Here is a 10,489-nt window from a genome sequence, read left to right as displayed (position 1 = left end):
TTAAATAAGTTAATGAATAATAAGGTTAAATATCACATATGTACATAAAAAATACATAAAATAACAATAGTAATGTTTTTATTATATTTATTATTGTTATTTTTGAGTTATTATTACCAAAACAAATAATAGAATAAAAAGAATTTTTTTTAAAGTCTCCTATTTTATAAGAGGGCTCATTTTTACTAAACTTAAGTTTTTAAGATTATGAAACTGGTTTAAAAGAGATTACTGAACACTTATGTAGCATTATTTAAAGTTTGTTATGTTAGACTTACAAAATAAAAATTTTAATAGAAACTAGACAAACCGATATGCTTGTTATCAGCAGATCATGAAGTCTAATGTTACTTATTTGATCAAAATATGAATATTTCAAGATTTACATGCCGACTGCTGTGTGAAATATTCAGTATGTTTAGTTATTATAACCAGATGTAACAGGTCGGTGTGTATATTTTTCTAATGTTAATATACTTGAAACTACACAGTTGAAGACACAATTATTAGTTATTAATTTGTTTTCAAATGTTTCCCAAGTGATGTTTTACAGCAAGGAACATTTCCACAATATTTCTGTTAGATTTTTCTCATGTGGAAAGTGTTACTTCCTATAGTATATATCAAACCAACCAACCAAATTAACCAAACCAAACTAACTGACTCCAAAACCCCCTCCTCTACCACCCACCCACCCACCCACCTACCAACCAACCACCCCAAACCAGACCAACCAAAATCAATACTCAAACCAAAGCAAAGCAAACCAACCAACCAACCAACCAACAAACCAAACCTAACCCCAAACCAACCAAATTAACCCCACCTCTAACACCCATCCAACCAACCCCAAACCGGATTAAACCAAAACCCATACTCAAATCAACGTAAACCAACCAACCCGTTTCCTTAACCAACCAATCCACTTACTTAACCAACCAACCCAAAACCAAACCAACCAAACCCATTCAAATCAAGACAAACCAATTAACCCCAACCAACCAACCCACGCATCCAAACCAAACCAACCCAACCCACCTAGCCACCAACCAAAAATCAAACTCAACCCCAAACCAAACCAAACCAAACCACCCAAACCAACTCACCCAACCACCAACCAAATACCAAACTCAACCCCAACCAACCAACCAACCACCCAACTAACCAACCAACCAACCAACCAATCTAAACCAACCGAACCTAACCCCAAACCAACCAAATTAACCAAACCAAACTAAATGACCCCAAAAACCCCACCTTTCCCACCCACACACCCAACCAACCACCCAACCAAACCAACCACCCCAAACCAGACCAACCAAAACCCATACTCAAACCAAAGCAAACCAAACCAACCAACCAACCCTAACATCAAACCAACGGAATTAACCAAACCAACCAAACTAACGGACCCCAAAAAAAAAACACCACTAACACCTAACCAACCAACCAACCAACCAGCCCCAAACCGGACCAACCAAAACCCATACTCACATTAAAGCAAACCAACAAACCAACCAACCCGTTTACTTAACTAACCACTCAACCAATCCACTTCCTCAACCAACCACCCAACCAACCAACCAACCAACCAACCAACCAGCCAACCAAAAATCAAACCAACCAAACCAATTAACCCCAACCAGCCAACCCATCCAAACCAAACCAACCCACTTAGCCACCAATCAGAAATCAAACTCAGCCCCAAACCAAACCAAACCAACCAACCAACCAACCAACCAAAACCCATATCCAAACCAAGACAATCCAGTTTACCCCATCACACCCAACCAAACCAAACCAACACTTGCTTTTCTGATGTGAACTGTTTGAGCATGTGTTGTGTTTTGAAGGCAGGTTGACTCCAGCTCATTGATTCTCGTTCGCTGATGGCTCTGATTCTGCTCCACTTTTACAGCGTTCCTGTCCTTGACAAATAAAGTCTCGGCCACTGAAGCAGCTCTCCAGACATCGGCCGACATCTGGAGGTGCAAATGCTCATTCAGGACGAATATCCCACATTTATCGCCCCGTTCAGCCGAGCGTAAAATTAGGCCGTTTTGTGTGCAGCCGAGTCCTAACACTCCACTAAAACAGACAAATGTGTGTGTGTGTGTGTGAAACTCATGGTGGGACTGAGAGAAGGCAGGAGATATTAAAACAGAGGTGGATGGAGAGAGCAGGAATATCTCTCTCTCTCCTCCTCATTGGCAGAACACACACATTCATTCAGCCTGAAAACCAGACCACTGTAAACCTTTCTCTCTGTGTTTGTCTGTGTAAAAGTGTCTGTGTGAGTCTGTCTGTGTTTGTGTCAAAGTGTGTTTGTGTGTCAGTATCTATGTGAGTATGTGTGTGTGCGTGTGTGCATGTCTGTATGTCTGAACGTGTGCATGCATATCTGTGTGTGTGAGTGTATGAGTTTGTGTGTGTCTGTGCGCTTCAGTCTGTGTGTACATGCGCGAGTATGTTTGTGTGTCAGTGGTTATGTGTGTGTGTTTGTGTGTGTGCTTATCTGTATGTGTGACTGTATATTTGTGTGTGTGTGTGTTTCCCTGTGTTTGTGTCTGCACATTTGTCTGTGTGTTTGACTGTGTATGTGTGTGCATGTTTGTGTGTGTGTGCACGCATACATGTATGCGCATGTCTGTGTGAGTATGTGTATCTGTCTGTGTGTGTGTGTGTGTGTGTGTGCGTGTGTGCATGTGTATGTATGTGCGTGAGCATCATGCATGTTAGGATGTGCATAAGTGTGTGTCTGTGTATTTGTTTGTCTGTATGTGTGTTTGTCTGAGTATGTGTATGTATGTATGTGTGTGTGTGTGTGTCTGAGTATGTGTATGTATGTATGCGTGTGTGTGTCTGAGTATGTGTTTGTATGTCTGTATGTGTGTGTTTTTTTCGGTGTATGCGCATATGTCTATATGTCTAAGTGTGTGTGTGCATCTGTGTGCGTGAGTATGTGTGTGCTTGTGTATATGTTTTTTTGTGAATGTGCTTGATGACGAATTAGTTTAAGTGTGTGTGTGTGTGTGTGTTGGCAGCAGGGCAGTGTGTTTGATGATCTGCCTGTGGGCCCGTGGGCCCCAGTGTATATTTCTGGCAGAGGGGCCACTGAGGTGTAGTGGACAGTGACGTCCCAGAGGCAGACGGTGTTTAATTAACACCTCTAAAACAGACAGGACTGAACACACACACACACACTCTTGCGTCCTGTTCACCATTATGAAACGCTCTCAAAGTCCTTTTTCATGGACATTTAAACATTCAAAATACCGCAATAGTTGCATATCGATAATTCTGCTGTACTGCATTCAGACGCAGTGTTGGGTAACGCATTACAAGTAACGAGAGTTGCGGAATAATATGACTGAGTGATGAGTAAATCCATTACTGTTCAAAATTAAGTAATAATATTTGAGTAACTGGCGTCACGGTGGCGCAGTGGGTAGCACAATCGCTTCACAGCAATAAGGTCCCTGGTTCGAGCCTCGGCTGGGTCAGTTGTCATTTCTGTGTGGAGTTTGCATGTTCTCCCCGTGTTGGCGTGGGTTTCCTTCGCATGCTTCGGTTTCCCCTACAGTCCAAAGACATGGTAGGTGAATTGTGTAAGCTAAATTGAACAAAGTGTATGTTTCCCAGTGATGGGTTGCAGCCGGAAGGGCATCCGCTTCATAAAACATATGTTGGATAAGTTGGCGGTTCATTCCACTGTGGAATGAAAGAAAATGAATGTACAAACAAACAAACAAAAGTTTATGTTCAATTCTCAACCTTCATTTCTAATACTCAGATAGGATGTCGGGCCAAATCAAAGATTACACTCAAAAAAATGACATGTTGGCGTTAATTAACTTTTTTTGTCCACTCGTTCCACGTAACTGAGTTAAGTTACCTTTAAGAAAGAATATTTATTTTAGTGAACTTAAGTTAGTTACATAAAGGTAATGTATTGTTGTTTAGTTCAATCAATGTAACATTCATAATTTAGCTTTAATCAATGTAGTTATTTAAGTTCAATTATTCTAAAATTTATATTGTTATGTTTAACCAAATAAAAAAACAGTTTCTGTTTCATTGAGTTTATTCAATAGCATTTTAACAGTTTTACAAATTTTCCAGCAATAAAATGATTATCAAAATCCATCTGTATCTTCACTTAATACAATAAGTTAAATACTGTATGTACAATATACTATTAAATTAATATTAATACAAATATGAAGTAAATTAAAAACAATAAATGATTTACAAAAATAAGCTTACAAAAACATCATAAAATACACTTTTCAAATTACTTTTCATATATTACAAAAAACATTTAAAAATAATATTCTGCCATTAAATGAGTTACAAAAATATACTTAGAAAAATTAAGTCTTCTTTTGTAAACTATGCTGTACCTTCTTTACACTGAAAAAGCAGATAACACTTCAGTTGTTCAAAGAAAGATTACCACTTTAAAGCAATGTAACACAATCAGCATTACATCATAAATTAGACCAACTATCACAGAACATGCAATAGCTAGACACATTCATCTCTCTGGGCACCATTTCTGCACATTTGCACCAGACACTTTCTTACAACCACTCCCTATATCTAAAAAAACAAACACACACACACACACACAAAAAACATTGTGCATGAAGTCTGCTTCACACAGGTGAGTGGGCTTGACAAACCACATGTAGAAGCATTCTTAACAATTTTTTGTATAATTAGCACATCTTGGGTGTATTGCCTCTTCTTGTTGATTTGCTGAATGTCTCCTCAATTGTAAGTCACTTTAGACAAAAGAGTCTGATAAATGTTAATGTAACTACTGTAGATTCATAAGGTGGTGTTGCACATCAAGGTTTGTGCTTCATCATGTCCAGCATCCTAAAAATGTCAAGTAAAAAAATAAAAAGTTTACCAACAGATCAAAGGTGAAAGGAGGAAATAGTTTAAGAGGAAAAAGCAAAATGTAAAAAAAAAGTAAAAAGTAAATGGCTTACTGTGTACTCCCTCACAAGGGCTTTGAGGATGCATTCACACCTTTTTTTCCACTGGTGATGTTCTAAACGACATGAAATGACAATTAGTATTTTACTAAATAATTAGTAGATAAAATTACTAGTAATTTTTACTGTACATCATTTTAATGCGTGTCTAGGCATCTAAAGGCATAGTACCTGGATTATCCACAGTCTCCTCAGCCAGATATGGGACAGAGGCTGAGCTGTAAACCTGAGGGAGAAAAAAGATGCGAGTGAGCAAAGATTTGTAATAATAAAATATATAGCATTTAGAATAATATATTTATAATAATAAAAATGAAAAAAAAAACTGCAAACTACTAAACTTAAAAGTTTAAATGTGTTAGATGACCAAACAAATAAGCTTACATTAAATATGTCATCATGCTAGATGTCATCCTACTTAAGCGTCACATATGCTTGTGCCAACACCACCTTTTAATTAATATTAAATTAGTTATAAAAACTGGCATTAAAACTTGACAAACTGCTTGACACTCATTTAAAATTAGACTATTTCTTACTACCAACGTTTGCAACTTTATTTTGGGGTTAATATATACCAAGTATAAAATTTCACAGGAATGCAAAAAAACTAGAAATTAATCTGCCTTTAATGTGAAAAAGACACAGGAAACATGACAATTTCATAACAATACTATACACAAACACAACATAGTATTACAAGGAAGTTCATTAGTGATTCAAATGTTGTCACAGCCTCAGTATGAATACATACAAAGTAAAAAAAAATCTCACCTGCGTCTACATTAAGAAAAGCTTTCTGTGCACGTTCTCAATTTGTACTGTAATCTTCATCTTTTGATTCCCATAATATGGCGCCGAGCTGAGAGTAATCGTTGTGGTTTGAATCTTCTTACTTCCTGTGTTGTTTTGAAACTGCGCATGTGCAGATATTACTCCACCTATTGACCAAAATGCAGTACTGCAGAAGCAACACAACTCCCTTTCATTCATGTTAATAAAGCAAGCTGTTTAAATGTGAAAACTTACTTTTTCTAATTTTTTCCAACATAACACTTTTATTTTTAGTACACAAACATAAGCAAATTGTTTAATTTAAACATAGTTATATTCTTTGGACCAACAAAAGCCAAAATTCATTTTTTTGAGTGTACCATGGGCCAACTTTGGCCTGCAGGCCCTACCGTGGGCATCGCTGGTTATGATATTATTGCTATTATTATATGATAACATGATATTGTAGTCTTCGGTGATTTCCTGAAGATAAATACCAAAAAAAAAAATAACGCAATTGGAATAACTACAGCAGGTCTCATGAAGGAAGAGATCGCGATGACATAACGTGTGCTGGTGTTGTGTTTCAAGGGCCAAGGGGAAAGGGAACGGGTAGGGGTACAAAAATAGAATTGGGATTGGATCTAAATATCTCAAAACTATTCAAGATTATTCTGCTCACCCCATTGTCGGATTATTTTGCTTGTTTTAAGGAAAAACTCACTTCATTTTGACTCATTTCTGAAAACAAGACTTCGACTGCGTCCGAAATCGCCTACTACTCAGTAGGTACTGCATTTGAATTTAAACGTACTGCTCGGGCGTTAGAAAAGTACGTTCTATACAGTTCGAATGGAAATTCGGTTGTACTACATACGCCATTTTATCATGGTCAAGTGACCTACCTGCGTCAGTTGCGTCGCTTCACACCCATTCATGAATTCTCTAGCAGGGCATCATGGGATAGCGCAGCGTGCATGGGATGCTCACTTCAGAATCTCGCCGGAAGTAGTAAGTCATCCAGGTACTTCTTGCATACTGATTTTCGAATCCTATGAATTCGGACATATTACTTGGCTCGCATACTGAATTTAGCGTACTATATATGCAAGTATGTATGTATGTATTTTTTTTGCTTGTCTAGGATAGGCTACTTGATTTAAGACTGCTTCAATATTCAGACTAGAAACAAGATTTAAAATTAAGTAAGCAAAGCATTTTTTTTTTTGCGGTACAGATACATTATGTTGATTTTTTTAAAATTGTTCTAATGAGTTTGTATAAGGCACAGCGATGCTTTAAGCAGCTCACATACTACAAGTGTTGAAGAAGAATAAAGTGACACGTGTGGCGTAATGGGAAATACACACCCCGCTGTCTGTGGTCTACAATTTACGGTACCAGGAGAAATCTTGTTTAAAATGAGTGTAAATTGCCTCCAGTAGCCAATCAAGCTCAAATGAGCAAGTGTAAATCCCTAAAGCAGAGCTGTGAGCTGTATCTGCTGCCAACACTGCAGCAGGACACGGGAACATAATATAATAGCACAAACGTCATGCTTTCACAATCAGATGTACAATGAAGTGAAGTCAAAGTAACATGTAGATCTAAAGTGACGACAAAACTGCTGATTTTGCTCACATTGTAAGATTATAAGGATGAACAGCATGAAATGTCATCAGTCTACAAAGAATTTTCAGTATTTCTCTGTTGCATTCGAGAGATCACAATATTACTATGATATAAACACAGCACTACAACATAACACAATACAAAAAAGAGAGATTTCCCTGTTTATTAGAGATTTGATCAGCTGTAGTTTGAAATTACGCTGTTTTTCCCTAAGGGCTTATTATGTGGTCTCTGTGGCCATCTTGTAGATTAACATCATCAACCGTCTTTACTCAAAGACAGGCTAATGGGCGCAGACGCGCTGGCACTATCCTTATAAATCAAGAATGTTTATTGTTCAACCAACTTTTATTGTTCCTGCACCTCAGAATATTAAAATACATACATTAGATTGCTATCAGGATGTGAAGAGACTTTCAACCAGCACAACATTTGGTTTTCCTTAAAGATAATCACCTATTGCACTTCCAGTGAAATACAAATAAAGCTTTCTAGATGTTAGTATCAGTCATTCCTGCCAACACTCCCATTTTTCCCGGGAGTCTCAAGTATTTCAGACCCATCTCCCATATTATTCTGTCTCCTGGAAAACTCCTGGAATCCCCCCACCCCGTTTCTCATTATTGGTTCAGTCCCCATATCTCCAATCTCCATACCTGCTCCCCGCTCTTCAGTTCGAACACCGCTACCTCCATCTCCGCTCTTCAGTTCAGCCACCCCACCCCCGGGGTCTCCTGGATTTTATGATCCGAATGTTGGCAGGTATGATATCAGTATGTTATTTTTAAGGATATCTATAAGCTAATGTGCTCCAAAACAGTGACAAAATCCACATTTAGAAAGTATAAAACTGATATCAACATGTAAAGCTTGCAGTTTGCCAAAATGGATCAACAGTTTTTTTCACGTCACCTCATCGTTCAGTTCCTCATCAGATCTTCTGACCAATCGAATACTCTCTAGTGTCTGATATGCCCCGCCCCCTTGTTTTCATTGGCTGTTGATTTGATGCGCTTGAGCTCAACCACTCTCATTGTTAGAGCTGTGATACAATAAAATGCTAACAGAGAAATAGCTATGCTACGCCGTCTCTTCGCTTTTGGATTGAGATTACATCAAACATTGAATAAAAGTGCATATTTCAAAGCACTTCACGGGATCATTAATGCAACCATATTGTAAAGTGTGACCAAATAAACATTGCCAAGTGAAATCACGTGCCTTGCAGAAGCCTTTACAGCATGATCTGATAATAAAAATAAGGGCAAACAGTAGTCAGCATGCCAAAGCAGAGTTACAAAGGGCACTAGTGATATTTCACACGCATCATTTCCCCCCCAACAGCGTTTGCTTGAGAGAAATGACAATGAAAGTGCTGTGCTGCAGAATGGGAAATGCTTAAGTGAAGTCTGATTGAAGAGATTCATTCTACAGCGCAGACCAACCTGCCAAAATGTCCACCGCATCTCAACATAGTCTAAGAGCGGTGTTACTACAAAAAATAAGAGACTTCACGGTGTGCTGTAGCCGCACATCACAATGACAGCAGATGACGAATTGCTTGTAAATTGAGGGCTTCGTTTCTTGCCTGCGAGAAGTTTGATGAATATATATGGAAAGAGAAAACAGACTTTCCTAGCGTCCTAGCATGCTATATAGCTACAAAACTTAGAAAACTAGCACAGGCGCTTGAGGTTTTCATGCTGAGACCCCAGGATATTATACTATTTATATGCGCATTTGTGAAAACGTAGCCCTATATACATTTCTAGAGATCGTGAATTATGTAGCCAGAAGTAGTAAACAAATGCTAGGAGGCAGTATTATGTTGTTCCTTTTCGCGATTCCAGCCGACCGATTACCTCAAAGTGTACGGGTTTTCTGCTGTTACCAGATTGTTTAGTGGCTGGCTGTGTACGTTGGAGGATTTGAGACGTAGAGAGGAGTTGACCATGATGATGGGGTTCGAGCAGTGCTTACTTTGTTAATTGCAAGGTCGCGGAACAGATCAGGGTAACGGATCCGGCATGTTACCTGAGGAGGGAGAGGTGTCGCGGATGTTGGGTGGTGTTGCAGACGAAAGTGAAGAGCGAGGGGGGGGGGGGGGGGTCGCGGAGGAAAGTGATGAGGGTTGGTGAGTCGTGGAAGAAAGTGAATCGTGTGGCGGGCTGGGGGCGCGTCTGAAGATGGGGATCGGTAAAATGAGGTGCTGGATCAGAATTCAGAGGTGCCAGATCTGTATACGGCTTGTTCCGGCACAAATTAAGCCCTGGGTTTGAGTCTGGCAAAGAATGGTTCCAGAAAGACAAAAACAGAAGTCAAATAATAAAATAAACAAGTAAATAAAAAGGGAACATGGTAAAATCTAAAACGTGGTAAAAATCAGGCGGCCACGATGGCTTTTCTTTTTCTGGATTGCTTTTAAAAACACTATCGGTTGGGATCAGGGAAGGGGGTGGGCGCTGGTCAATTGCAGTGCTTTTAAAAACACTGTCGTTTGGTTTAGGGAAGAAGGAGGTTGGGGGGAACGGTTGGTCAGTCAGTCCGTCAGTCAGTTGGTCAGTTAGTCATTCGACAGCGCCCTCCGTTAAATTTACATGAGAACAGCAAGTGCGAATGGCACTTGCGAGATAAATTTGAGATCTGAAAAAGCGTACTCAGCGCCCTCTGGTGGATTAAAAATAAAAACTGCAAAAAAACAAACAAAAAAAAGCTTCTGGGACTTATTTGGCGTTCTCCAGAACAACATCATAAAACGTTAATATTAGGTTAGATTAAGGTTGTGATGTCAGGTGACCAACATTCTATGTCTAGCCAGCATCTAAGGTTAACGTTATTTTGACGTCCAATAACGACCTCAAATGTTGTTGATAATTGGTTGATTTTAGGTTGTGTTGGAAAGTGACCAAAATCCAACGTCAAGCCAACATCTTAAACCAACATCATATTGACGTGAAATACTGACAATTATTCGTCATGTATGACAACCAAAATCCATCTGATAGATGGTTGGTCGGTCGGTCGGTCGGTCGGTCGGTCATTTGACAGCGGCCTTTGATGGATTTATGCGTGAACAG

General features: G+C 38.9%; 1 long non-coding RNA gene across 2 annotated transcripts; it reads right to left on the bottom strand.

The window, feature by feature from the left end:
- Positions 1 to 4,066: 4,066 nt before the first annotated feature.
- LOC147838996 (uncharacterized) lies at positions 4,067 to 5,876 on the bottom strand. 2 transcript variants are annotated; one of them, XR_015520835.1, is made up of 5 exons: positions 5,781 to 5,876; positions 5,391 to 5,456; positions 5,178 to 5,232; positions 5,001 to 5,062; positions 4,067 to 4,884 (listed from the first exon to the last, which is right to left on the bottom strand). It is a non-coding gene; the product is annotated as an uncharacterized LOC147838996 (long non-coding RNA). The 2 variants fall into 2 exon arrangements; XR_015520834.1 differs by lacking the exon at positions 5,391 to 5,456.
- Positions 5,877 to 10,489: the final 4,613 nt, after the last annotated feature.

Source organism: Danio rerio, chromosome 21 (genome assembly GCF_052040795.2).
Source record: "Danio rerio strain M-AB ecotype USA chromosome 21, GRCz13ab, whole genome shotgun sequence".
In the NCBI taxonomy this organism is placed as follows: Eukaryota; Metazoa; Chordata; class Actinopteri; order Cypriniformes; family Danionidae; genus Danio; species Danio rerio.
This window is presented reverse-complemented; position numbering and strand designations above follow the sequence as displayed.